Here is a 13,911-nt window from a genome sequence, read left to right on the forward strand (position 1 = left end):
TTACTGTTGTTGTGTACAGAGATGTGTGCATGGAGCTGATCAGTGGGTGTTTATACCACTGATTGGTGAGCACAGTACAGTTTGTTCACAACCAGTTAGCTTGTTACAGATAATTATTTTTGTCTGTAGTTTATCTTCCTGACTGTATTCTGCCTCTCCATCCTCACTGGTCTTGTGCTCTTCCTGTATAACATGTTTGACTAGCATAATATCAAAGGTCTGATGGTGATTAGATCAGTGCAGCCATCTGTGTTCACAGCTGAGCTGCAGACTCACTGTGATGCACTGGAAAGATCCTGCATCGTCACATGGCTGTAGAAACACATACTAACAGACTATGCACCTACTGTAACAACACTACTGTAACAACACTACTGTAACAACACTTTACTGTAACAACACTTTACTGTAACAACACTACTGTAACCACACTACTGTAACAACACTTTACTGTAACAACACTTTACTGTAACAACACTTTACTGTAACAACATTTTACTGTAACAACACTTTACTGTAACAACACTACTGTGACAAAACTTTACTGTAACAACACTGTACTGTAACAATACTACTGTAACAACACTTTACTGTAACAACACTACTGTAACAACACTTTACTGTAACAACACTTTACTGTAACAACACTTTACTGTAACAACACTTTACTGTAACAACACTTTAGTGTAACAATACTACTGTAACAACACTTTACTGTAACAACACTTTACTGTAACAACACTTTACTGAAACAACACTACTGTAACACCACTTTACTCTAACAACACTACTGTAACAACACTACTGTAACAACACTACTGTAACAACACTACTGTAACAACACTTTACTGTAACAACACTACTGTAACAACACTTTACTGTCACACCACTTTACTGTAACAACACTTTACTGTAACAACACTACTGTAACAACACTTTAATGTAACAACACTTTACTGTAACAACACTACTGTAACAACACTTTACTGTAACAACACTTTACTGTAACAACACTTTTACTGTTACAACACTTTACTGTAACAACACTTTACTGTAACAACACTTTACTGTAACAACACTTTACTGTAACAACACTTTACTGTATCAACACTACTGTAACAACACTTTACTGTAACAACACTTTACTGTAACAACACTTTACTGCATCACTTCAATTTTGTTTTGTTTGGTCGTGACATAATGATTCACTAACAGTGCAAGATACGATATAGGCTTGGACAACCTTTGCATAAACATCAGCCTGTTACTGTCACGTCCTGACCATAGAAAGCTGTTATTTTCTACGGTAGAGTAGGTCAGGGCGTGACAGGGCTTTTTTCAAGATTAGATTTTCTATGTTGTTATGTTCTAGTTTTTGTATTTCTATGTTGTTGTTTTTTGGGATGAACTCCAATTAGAGGCAGCTGGTCATCGTTGTCTCTAATTGGAGATCATACTTAAGTAGTTGTTTTTCCCAACTGGGTTTGTGGGAGATTGTTTTTGAGTTAGTGTATGTTGCATCTCTTCGTCACGGTTTGTTGTTTTTGTTTAGTTTATTTGTGTATCTTGCATAGTTTCACAGTTCAATAAAACATTTGAAACGATACACACGCTGCACTTTGGTCCGCTCCTTCCGACGATCGACGTGACAGAATCTCCCACCACCAAAGGACCAAGCAGCGTGCCCAGGAGGAGCAGGGATCCTGGGCTCGGGAGAGAAGAGAGTGGAGGACATCCTGGACCTGGGACGAGGTAATGGCAGGGGACAAGACCCTGCCATGGAAGCAGGTGGAGATAGCGAGAGAGGAATGGCGACAATACGAGGAACTAGCACGGCAACGACGGAAGCCCGAGAGACAGCTCCCCCATATTTTTTGGTGGGGCACACGGGGAGATTGACGGAGTCAGGTTGTAGACCTGAGCCAACTCCCCGTGCTTACCGTAGGGAGCATGTGCCCAGTCAGGCACCGAGTTATGCTGTGATGCGCACTATATCACCAGTGCGCATTCATAGCCCGGTGAGATCTGTGCCTGCACCTCGCATTTGCCGTGCTAGAGTGGGCATTCAGCCAGGACTGATTGTGCCGGCTCAGCGCTCCTGGTCTCCAGTACGCCTCCTCGGTCCAGGATATCCTGCGCCAGTTCTACGCACTGCGTCACCAGTACGCCTTCACAGCCCAGTTCGTCCTGTGCCAGCGCCCTGCACTTGCCGGGCTAAACTGAGCATCCAGCCAGGACGGGTTGTGCCAGCCATACGTTCCAGACCAGTGCGCCTCCACGGTCCAGTATGTCCTGTTCCTGCTCCACGCACTCGCCCTGAGGTGCGTGTTACCAGTCTGGTGCCAGTGCGCATTCCCAGTCCAGAGCTTCCGGCGACAGTTCCCAGTCCCGAGCTTCCGGCGACAGTTCCCAGTCCAGAGCTTCCGGCGACAGTTCCTAGGCCAGAGCTTCCGGTGACAGTTCCCAGTCCAGAGCTTCCGGCTACAGTTCCCAATCCGGAACCTCCTGAGACGGCCCACAGTCCGGGACCTCCTGAGACGGCCCACAGTACTGGACCTCCTGTGAAGGCCCACAGTCCGGGACCTCCTGAGAAGGCCCACAGTCCGGAGCCTCCTGAGAAGGCCCACAGTCCGGAGCCTCCTGAGAAGGGCCACAGTCCGGAGCCTCCTGAGAAGGCCCACAGTCCGGAGCCTCCTGAGAAGGCCCACAGTCCGGAGCCTCCTGAGAAGGCCCGCAGTCCGGAGCCTCTTGAGAGGGCCCGCAGTCCGGAGCCTCTTGAGAGGGCCCGCAGTCCGGAGCTTCCTGAGAGGGCCCGCAGTCCGGAGCCTCCTGAGAGGGTCCGCAGTCCGGAGCCTCGTGAGAGGGCCCACAGTCCAGAGCTTCCTGAGAGGGCCCACAGTCCGGAGTCTCCAGCGGCGGTCCCCAGTCCGGAGTCTCCAGCGGCGGTCCGCAGTCCGGAACCTCCAGCGGCGGTCCGCAGTCCGGAACCTCCAGCGGCGGTCCGCAGTCCGGAACCTCCAGCGGCGGTCCGCAGTCCGGAACCTCCAGAGGCGGTCCGCAGTCCGGAACCTCCAGAGGCGGTCCGCAGTCCGGAACCTCCAGAGGCGGTCTGCAGTCCGGAACCTCCAGAGGCGGTCTGCAGTCCGGAACCTCCAGCGGCGGTCCGCAGTCCGCTACCTCCAGCGGCGGTCTGCAGTCCAGAACCTCCGGTGATGATCCGCGGTCCGGTGACACAAAAGCGGAGGGATCAGCAGGCGGAGCGGGGGCTACGCCCGAACCGGAGTCACCTCCTCTGCTGGAGGATCCGCGGGATGAGAAGGTTCTTCGTCCTGCACCAGAGCCGCCACCGACATTAGTCACCCACCCTAACCCTCCCTTTTTTTTGTTTTTTTTGTTGTTGTTTTAGGTTGTGCGTTCGGAGTCCGCACCTTTTCTATGGTAGAGTAGGTCAGGGCGTGACAGGGGGTTTTCTAGTTTAGATTCTCTATGTTGTTATGTTTTAGTTTTTGTATTTTTATGTTTTTTTGGGGGGGATGATCTCCAATTACAGGCAGCTGGTCATCGTTGTCTCTAATTGGAGATCATACTTAAGTAGTTGTTTTTCCCACCTGGGTTTGTGGGAGATTGTTTTTGAGTTAGTGTATGTTGCACCTCTTTGTCACGGTTTGTTGTTTTTGTTCTTTAGTTTATTTGTGTGTCTTGCATAGTTTCACAGTTCAATAAAATATGTGGAACGATACACACACTGCACTTTTGGTCTGCTCCTACCGACGAACGACGTGACAGTTACCATGGTTACCCCATGGCTATTCAGTCTGAAAGATGTCGCCTTAAATAAAATTACAAGAGTCTCTACAAGCCAGAATTTTTGAATAAAATATTTACACTTACTTGCTGTTGGTTCTTTTGGCGGTAGGAAGTGGAGATAAGATATCCACAGGAAAGTGTTGTTTACCCGGTGTTTTGCAGCGGCAGTAGGTTTTGTCCCCTGTATTTTCAATCTCCTGACACATTGCACGTGATGGACAAAATGTAAACAATAGCCGAATGTAACCGAATGTGGTCTACCGAAGCACTTCCCTTGTCACGACTTCTACCGAAGTCGATGCCCCTCCTTGCTCGGGTGGTGCTCGGCGGTTGATGTCACCGGTCTTCTAGCCATCATTGATCAGTTTTTCATTTTCCATTGGTCTTGTCTTGTCTTCCTACACACCTGTTTCCAATCCCATTAATTACATGTTGTGTATTTAACCCTCTGTTTCCCCTCATGTCCTTGTCGGTGATTGTTTGTGATGTTATGTTACGTGTGTTTTTGTATCGGTGTGCGACGGGTATATTTTACCCATGTTATTTTGTACTTTGGTTTTGGAGTTTGTTTTTTCATTAAATACTCCAGATTAACCAATTTGGTTACTCCTGCGCCTGACTTCCCTGCCACCTACATACACGATTATGACAGATTCACCGACCTGCATATTGAAGTCAGCAGGAGAAGATACCCCGGACGGAGAGGTGGAGGGGCGCATCCAGGAGAATGCGGAGAAGCTACACATCTATGCGCCGCCATGGATCGCGTTGTCCAGAATCTGGACCGCTGGGAGAGACAGGGAATTCATCCAGCGCCTCCACCAGCCCAACCAGGGTCTATCTGAAGCGCCCCGTGCCAACCGGAACCCGGTGGCATCAGTCTAGCCTTGCCTCAGGGTTACAACGGAAGTGCTGCCAACTGCCGGGGTTTCCTGCTCCAATTAGAACTTTATCTGGCCACGGTTCACCCAGTTCCAACTGACCGTGAGAAGAGTTTCGCCCTCGTCTCGTGCCTCACCGGGAGAGCCCTGGAATGGGCCAGCGCTGTGTGTGGAGAAGGCGATACGGCGTTGGACCATTATGAGGAGTTCACCCGCCGTTTTCGGGCAGTTTTCGACCACCCACCCGAGGGCAGAGCGGTGGGTGAGCGCCTCTACCATCTGAGGCAGGAGATAAGGAGCGTCCAGGATTTCTCCCTGGAGTTCAGGACCCTGGCAGCCGGTATGGGATGGAATCACAGGGCCCTGATCGACCATTACCACTGCAGTCTGCGTGAGGACGTCCGTCGGGAGCTGGCCTGCAGAGACACCACCCTCACCTTCGACCAGATGGTGGATCTGTCCATCCGGCTGGACAACCTGCTGGCTGCTCGCGGACGTCCAGATCGGGGTCTGGTGGTTCCATCCTCCTGCACCCCCTCTCCTCTTCCCATGGAACTGGGAGGGAGGGTGCACAAGGAGACTGGAGGGGGTTCCCGCTCGTGCACCATCGGTGGCCGCAGAGGTCACACTGCTGGTCGGTGCCGGGTAGGTTCCTCTCGGAATCGAGGTAACAGGCAGGGCACTCTGGCGCCACCCCAGGTGAGTAGGCACCATTCTCATCCAGACCCCTCTGTTGCACATATATTTGTGTCTGTTACTTTTCCTGATTTTTCCCCGCGTTCCCAGCATTAGGCGCTTGTAGATTCAGGCGCGGCTGGGAATTTCATTGATCAAGCTCTTGCTCGTAGTTTAGGGATTCCCATTGTACCCGTGGATGTGCCATTCCCCGTTCACACCTTAGATAGTCGACCATTACGGTCAGGGTTGATCAAGGAGGCGACAGCTCCTTTGAGTATGGTGCGCAGGGGGGTCACAAGGAAGAAATGTGTCTTTTCCTTACTGACACTCCTGCGTATCCGGTGGTGCTGGGTCTACCTTGGTTAACTAGTCATAACCCCACTTTTTCTTGGCCACAGAGGGCTCTCACGGGGTGGTCGCGAGAGTGCTCAGGTAGGTGTGTAGGGGTTTCCGTTGGTGCTACTATGGCTGAAAGTCCAGACCAGGTCTCCACCGTGCACATTTCCCCCAAATATGCCGATTTGGCTCTCGCCTTGTGTAAAAGGAAAGCGACTCAATTACCACCCCATCGACAGGGGGATTGTGCGATAAATCTCATGGTAGACGCTGCACTTCCCAAGAGTCACATTTATCCCCTGTCGCAAGCGGAGACGGTGGCTATGGAGACATATATCTCAGAATCCCTGCGTCAGGGCTACATTAGGTCCTCCATTTCACCCGTCTCCTCAAGTTTTTTTTGTGAAGAAGAAGGATGGAGGTCTGCGCCCGTGCATTGATTATCGAGGTCTAAATAAAATCACGGTGGGATACAGTTACCCACTACCTCTGATCGCCACGGCGATTGAGTTAATGCACGGGGTGCGCTTCTTCACTAAACTGGATCTCAGGAGTGCGTACAATCTGGTGCGTATCCGAGAGGGGGACGAGTGGAAGACAGCATTTAGTACCACCTCAGGGCATTATGAGTACCTCGTCATGCCATACGGGTTGAAGAATGCTCTATCAGTCTTCCAATCTTTTGTAGATGAGATTTTCAGGGACCTGCACGGGCAGGGTGTAGTGGTGTATATCGATGACATTCTGATATACTCCGCTACACGCTCTGAGCATGTGTCCCTGGTGCGCATAGTACTTGGTCGCCTGTTGGAGCATGACCTGTATGTCAAGGCTGAGAAATGCCTGTTCTTTCAACAGTCCGTCTCCTTCTTAGGGTATCGCATATCTACGTCAGGAGTGGAGATGGAGAGTGACCGCATTGCAGCCGTGTGTAATTGGCCGACTCCAACCACGGTGAAGGAGGTGCAGCGATTTTTAGGGTTTGCCAATTACTACCGGAGGTTTATCCGGGGTTTTGGTCAGGTAGCGGCTCCCATTACCTCACTATTGAAGGGGGGTCTGGTGCGTTTGCAGTGGTCGGCTGGGGCGGACAGGGCTTTTAGGAAACTGAAGGCTCTGTTTACCTCGGTTCCTGTGTTGGCTCATCCGGATCCGTCTTTGCAATTCATAGTGGAGGTGGACGCGTCTGAGGCTGGGATAGGAGCTGTGCTCTCTCAGCACTCGGGTACGCCATCTAAGCTCCGCCCCGTGCCTTCTTTTCTAAGAAGCTCAGCCCGGTGGAGCGAAACTGTGATGTGGGGGACCGGGAGCTGTTGGCTGTCGTCAAGGCTTTGAAGGCGTGAAGACATTGGCTTGAGGGGGCTAAACACCCTTTCTCATCTGGACTGACCACCGCAATCTGGAGTACATCCAGGAAGCGAGGAGACTAAATCCTCGCCAGGCAAGATGGGCCATGATTTTCACCCATTTTGTGTTTACCCTCTCTTACAGACCAGGTTCCCAGAACGTTAAGACAGACGCATTGTCCCGGCTGTATGACACGGAGGAGCGGTCCATGGATCCCACTCCCATAATTCCAGCCTCTTGTTTGGTGACACCGGTAGTGTGGGAGCTGGACGTCGACATTGAACGGGCGTCACATGCAGAGCCCGTTCCCCCTGAGTGTCCAGCTGGGCGTCGGTATGTTCTGTCTGCTTTCCGCGACCGATTGATCTACTGGGCTCACACGTCACCCTCCTCTGGTCATCCTGGGATTGATCGGACGATGCGCTGTCTTAGTGGGAGGTACTGCTGGCCCACTTTAGCTAAAGACGTGAGGGTTTATGTTTCCTCCTGCTCAGTGTGCGCTCAGTGCAAGGCTCCTAGACACCTACCCAGGGGTAAGTTACAACCCTTACCCGTTCCACAATGGCCGTGGTCGCACTTGTCGGTGGATTTTATAACCGATCTTCCACCTTCACAAGGTAACACCACGATCCTGGTCGTTGTGGATTGTTTTTCTAAGTCCTGTCGTCTCCTCCCTTTGCCCGGTCTCCCTACAGCCCTACAAACGGCGAAGGCTCTGTTTACACACGTCTTTCGGCACTACGGGGTGCCTGAGGATATAGTGTCTGATCGGGGTCCCCAGTTCACTACTAGGGTCTGGAAGGCGTTCATGGAGCGTCTGGGGGTCTCCGTCAGCCTTACCTCGGGTTTTCACCCTGAGAGTAACGGGCAGGTGGAGAGAGTTAATCAGGATGTGGGTAGGTTTCTGAGGCCTTATTGCCAGGACCGGCCGGGGAAGTGGGCGGAGTTTGTTCCCTGGGCAGAGATGGCTCAGAACTCGCTCCGCCACTCCTCCACTAACCTCTCTCCCTTTCAGTGTGTGTTGGGGTATCAGCCGGTTCTGGCCCCTTGGCATCAGAGTCAGACCGAGGCTCTTGCAGTGGACGACTGGTTCCGGCGCGCGGAGGAAACCTGGGACGCCGCTCATGTCCGCCTTCAGCGCGCCGTGGGGCACCAGAAAGTTGGCGCAGACTGTCGCCGCAGTGAGGCCCCGGTGTTTGCACCGGGGGACAGGGTCTGGCTCTCGACCAGAAACCTGCCGCTCCGCCTGCCCTGCCGGAAGCTGGGTCTGTTGTTTGTGGGGCCGTTTAAAGTCCTGAGGAGAGTGAACGAGGTATGTTATAGGTTAAAGCAACCCCTCCCATTACCGCATTAACCCCTCGTTCCATGTGTCTCTCCTCAGGCCGATGGTGGCTGGCCCGCTCCAAGAGGCTGAGGTGTGGGAGGTTCCGGCGGGGGCCCCGGCGTACTCCGTTCGATCCATCCTGGATTCGAGACGTCGGGCGAGGGGTCTTCAGTACCTCGTGGACTGGGAGGGGTGCAGTCCGAAGGAGAGATGCTGGGTTCCGGTGGAGGATGTGATAGATCCTTCCGTGCTTCGAGAGTTCCATCGTCTACATCCGGATCGTCCTGCACCTTGTCCTCCGCGTCGTCCCCAAGGCTGGTGTCGGGGGGGGGTTACTGTCACGACTTCTGCCGAAGTTGATGCCCCTCCTTGCTCGGGTGGTGCTCAGCGGTTGATGTCACCGGTCTTCTAGCCATCATTGATCAGTTTTTCATTTTCCATTGGTCTTGTCTTATCTTCCTACACACCTGTTTCCAATCCCATTAATTACATGTTGTGTATTTAACCCTCTGTTTCCCCTCATGTCCTTGTCGGTGATTGTTTGTGATGTTATGTTACGCGTGTTTTTGTATCGGTGTGCGACGGGTATATTTTACCCATGTTATTTTGTACTGGTTTTGGAGTTTGTTTTTTCATTAAATACTTCAGATTAACCAATTTGGTTTCTCCTGCACCTGACTTCCCTGCCACCTACATACACGATTATGACATCCCTTGCAATCAGCTGGAAGTGCATGAGAAATTTTCAAGCTGATTGCGTGGGACAATGTTCAGTCTGTGGTTTGGTTAAGCTCGGCCATTGTTTACATATTGTGCAAGCGTTTGTCGCTGCGAATTGCGTCAGTATTGAAAATCTCAAACCGGAAATACAAACAGATATACAGACCAGCGTACTGTAAGTCGGGTTAATAACACTTGTGGATATTTTGTCTCCGATTACCAGCGACATAAGGACAAAATCAGCGGACAACAGGTAAAGTAAGTTCAAATTAAGTTTATTCAATGTTAGAGATGAGAGTGTAAGTATTTCAAACTCGAATTCCAAAAAAAGTCTAGGACAACCAGTCCAAAAGTGCAAAAGTAATCCATGCATCACTAGCTTATTTGAAAACTCTGTTTAAAAGTAAGAGGTTCATAAATGTGGGTTGACAGTGTTGCTTACCATAAGTTATTTTTCTTTCTTGTTGTCTTTATTACTGGAGCGTGGAAAGAAATGAATAGCTCCACCTTCATTCACCTGGTTCTGGCTCTGCTCCTCTCCACCTACCTGTCCTTCCATCACGTCTTTCCTCAGGCCTTGAGCTGTGTGTAACCCTCCCCTGTTAAGGAGGAGGCTCTGATCATACATCTAAATTTGCCTGGTGTCTGTCTTACTGGTCGGTCCTCCTGTGTTGTGTTGTCATTGGTAAAAGTACCTCAGTGGATGAGTGAGAGGTCTTGGTGGCAGGTACTGTAGAGCGGCCCGCTTTCTGGCTCCCAAAGAGTAATGATATTTAAACACTGGGCCATTAGTGGGGGCCTGCCTGCCCTTGGAGGAGAGGAAGGAGAGTTTAAAATATACACCTTAATGAATCAGGTGACTTTACTTTAAGCTCTTTTAAACTGTCTGGGTTATGGTTACCACTGCTCACTTTTAAGAAATATTATGTCAGAGCCTTACAGTAATTGCACAGTGTGTTGTGATGCTTCATTCAGTCTAGGGAGAGGTAGCCTTCACGACGTTTGGATGGTTCAGCCTTATCACATAAAAAACGATATACGGTAGAGTTCCTAGACACTAGATAGGCCTAAACATCATGGCTTTTCTCAAACGCAAGTATTGTATTACATAGCTGCTTTAGGAGATCCTCTCAACGAGGGCAACCTGTATTTTAAGTATTGACCTACTTGAATGGTCATACATTAACCAAGGCCATTCAGGTTAGATACTATATCTGATCTTACTTGTCTTGAGGATGGTCTTGAACAGGGCTGATGCAGAGATAATGTAGATACCTATGTACTACATACTGTACATTATACTTTTGTGTTGCACCAATAACCCAGTACACATAGCAGGTGAAGCCATACTGGATGCATACATACTGTACATGTGTGGTCTGACCTGGTCCAGGTTATGGTCTGGGCCCTGTGCTGCTGACACACTGATGCCCTCTGGCCAAAGGAGAAACCAGCTGTCTGGTGCCTCCCTGTGACCATTCCATGGACCCAGACATACAGCGCCACTTCACTTGGCCAGCGCTGATTAATGCCTTGCAGTGCCACAGATGTAGACGGAGCGTGCGCACGCCCCCCCACAACTCCGCCGGCCGGAGAAGCCTGCAATGATTTGGGGAAAATGGAGCACAATTTATGGACTGTTAAAAATAACACTCACACACCCACAATAAAGCAAAATACTTCAAAAAGCCACAAGTTGATCACAGATTGGTCTTGGATGTTTATATATACATTTAAAGGAAATATGGATTTTCTTTTTAACACATGAAGGCACTGTAGTTTTTAAGAAGACGTTCAGCTGGACTTCACAGTAGCACAAGGCCTCGCAAAAAAATAGACAATAGGAAGTGAAATGGTTTGTCTGGCTCTGTGAGGGAATTGTGGTCCTCTCTGGCTTGTCCTGTAGTAAGACACAAATTCATCCTCGTTGGGAGGAGCTTTTAGAAAGCAGAGTAAAGCCCCAGCCTCACAGATTTGTCAACCAGAGACTCATTGCACAAACCCATATGAAAGAAGATTTTTTTTCAATAAACTATATAGAAAAAGATCTTTCATCATATTGTGGGTGGACATATTGAAGCAGCTGTATTGGGAAATAATCCAGTAATCTGGAGTGTCCAATCCTGTTTGTCTCTCTGGTAACCTGAGTAGTTGGGGATCAGGCTGCAAGAGAGAAAATCACTTTGAAAAGTCCAACTAATGACCTTGTTTCCCCCAGCACGACCAGATTTGGGAAGCGTAGGGTACATGGAGCTCTCTCTCAGGCCAGACCGCCAGGGCCAGCTAGCTCCAGCTAGCTCTACAGCATTTTATTTATAGTTTTTACAGTCACACTTAAGCCAATGTTATGAAGTGTGAAGGAAAAGATGGGGAAAAAGAGCTGATTTTCCTCAAGGGCAAGGTTTGTTTAGGGCGTGTCTTTCCATACAATATGGTTTACATGAAAGGAGAGAATCCAAATTGGATTTTTTGAATGTTCATAAACTGTAAAAATATGCTGCATTTAGACAATAATTGTGGAAGCTAGAGTGTGTATCCTATTTAGATTATACATGGATATCCACAAGCCAGCATCTTCTTAAAAAGGGGCACAGTATTGTTAGACTTATTTCGGAGTAAGCTCGTACATTTGTACTGGTAATATGTAAAACTCTCACGAGATAAACACCGTTCAAAGAGTTGCTGTTTAACAGTATTGTACTGTCTGTTCAATCAAATCTGTTCCCTGGGTTTAAGTCAGGGTCCAGGGTTGACCCTATATGACACAAAGTTGGTTTCCATAGGGTTACTATAATCCTTATGATGGAAGGCGCTGGTTGCAGCTACTGTTTGCGGGCTGTGAGTGTGTTGTGTTTACGCTGTGTGAGTGTCTCTGTGCTGTGCTGAGCTGTTGCGGCTCTGTAAGGCCCTAGCCCGATTGGGAAAGCATACGCGATTCGCTTCAGAGATCAAAAGGACTTTGTGATGAATGAAAGGGCAGAGGAGGCTTTGAATCATTGATCAAGGTCATTCTCAGTTCATTAATTTCTACTGAGAGGCTGGCCCTCCTCCACACCACACACACACACACACACACACACACACACACACACACACACACACACACACGCATTGTGTAGTTTAGTGTACTCTATCACTTCCTCATCTCTTTAGAAGATAAAGCCTGTGTGTGACACCGAAGGCTGCTCTGTATGCTCTTGTCTGATTGTTGCTCTTGTCTGATTATTGCTCTTGTCTGATGGTTGCTCTTGTGTGAATACAGTAAATGTTTACCTGTCTGTTAACTGGAGAATGGGCTAGGAGGACTGTATAAGTCCCGTTATGTAGCAGGGTGTCACGGCAGCTCCTCTCAGTCATGGTCACCACCAGGCTAGGGATCGGTTCAGACAGAGACAGCCCTGTAGTCCAGAATCCTCACACACACACAGAACAGAACCACTTCCCTTGTTCACATGATGTGGCACACCTTTTAGGCCCATCTGTCTCTGGCTCAGATGCGAAGAGGAAAAGCTGGCTGTCATGCGAGGTTAATATCGGAAGGGTGCAATTGGGCAAGTGCAAGGCATCTGGCTATGGCCCGGGGGGGTTCGAGGGGCAGAGTGTAAAGACCTTGTCATCCTCCGCATGGACAAGACGGGATCAGTGAGCTGTATGTGATCTCAGGCATGCTGCTTGTGCTGAGCTAATGCTTTGCCAAGTGCAGTAAATACTGTAGCTCTACTCCAACAGGTCACTGCAGTGGAGACTTCATTCCCCTTCGCCTGGCTCCTCGCAATGCTGCCGATTTATTTATTTTTTAAACCTTTATTTAACTAGGCAAGTCAGTTAAGAACAAAATCTTATTTACAATGACGGCCTACCAAAAGGCAAAAGGCCTCCTGCGGGGACGGGGATTAAAAATAAAAACAAATAAAATAAAATATAAATATAGGACAAAACACACATCACGACAAGAGAAATAACACAACACTACATAAAGACAGACCTAAGACAACAACATAGCAAGGCAGCAACACAACATGGTAGCAGCATAAAACATGGTACAAACATTATTGGGCACAGACAACAGCACAAAGGGCAAGAAGGTAGAGAAAACAATACATCACGCAAAACAGCCACAACTGTCAGTAAGAGTGTCCATGATTGAGTCTTTGAATGAAGAGATTGTTATTAAACTGTTCAGTTTGAGCGTTTGTTGCAGCTCGTTCCAGTCACTAGCTGCAGCGAACTGAAAAGACGAGCGACCCTTGGATGTGTGTGCTTTGGGGACCTTTAACAGAATGTGACCGGCAGAACAGGTGTTGTATGTGGAGGATGAGGGCTGCAGTAAATATCTCAGAGAAGGGGGATTGAGGCCTAAGAGGGTTTTTCAAATTCGCATCAACCAGTAGATCTTGCGTCGGGTGTACAGAGATGACCAGTTTACAGAGGAGTATAGAGTGCAGTGATGTGTCCTATAAGGAGCACTGGTGGCAAATCTGATGGCCGAATGGTAAAGAACGTCTAGCCGCTCGAGAACAACCTTACCTGCCGATCTGTAAATGATGTCTCCGTAATCTAGCATGGGTAGGATGGTCATCTGAATCAGGGTTAGTTTGGCAGCTGGGGTGAAAGAGGTGCGATTACGATAGAGGAAACCAAGTCTAGATTTAACTTTAGCCTGCAGCTTAAAAAAAAAAATGATATGTGCTGAGAGAAGGACAGTGTACTGTCTAGATGTACCATCTAGATGTGTCTCAGATGTGGGCTAGACCATACCTGGGTTGGGCTCAATTCGAATTGAAGGCAGTTCATTCAGGAAGTTGAAAAATAAAGTCT

At 49.0% G+C, this 13,911-nt stretch overlaps 1 protein-coding gene across 1 annotated transcript in view; it reads left to right on the forward strand.

The window, feature by feature from the left end:
• LOC123742354 (extensin-like) overlaps window positions 1-13,911 on the forward strand; it is a 102,512-nt gene that overhangs the window by 15,518 nt on the left and 73,083 nt on the right. The gene's annotated exons all lie outside the window — the stretch shown is intronic.

The sequence above is a fragment of the Salmo salar genome, chromosome ssa04 (genome assembly GCF_905237065.1).
Source record: "Salmo salar chromosome ssa04, Ssal_v3.1, whole genome shotgun sequence".
NCBI classification, from domain to species: domain Eukaryota; kingdom Metazoa; phylum Chordata; class Actinopteri; order Salmoniformes; family Salmonidae; genus Salmo; species Salmo salar.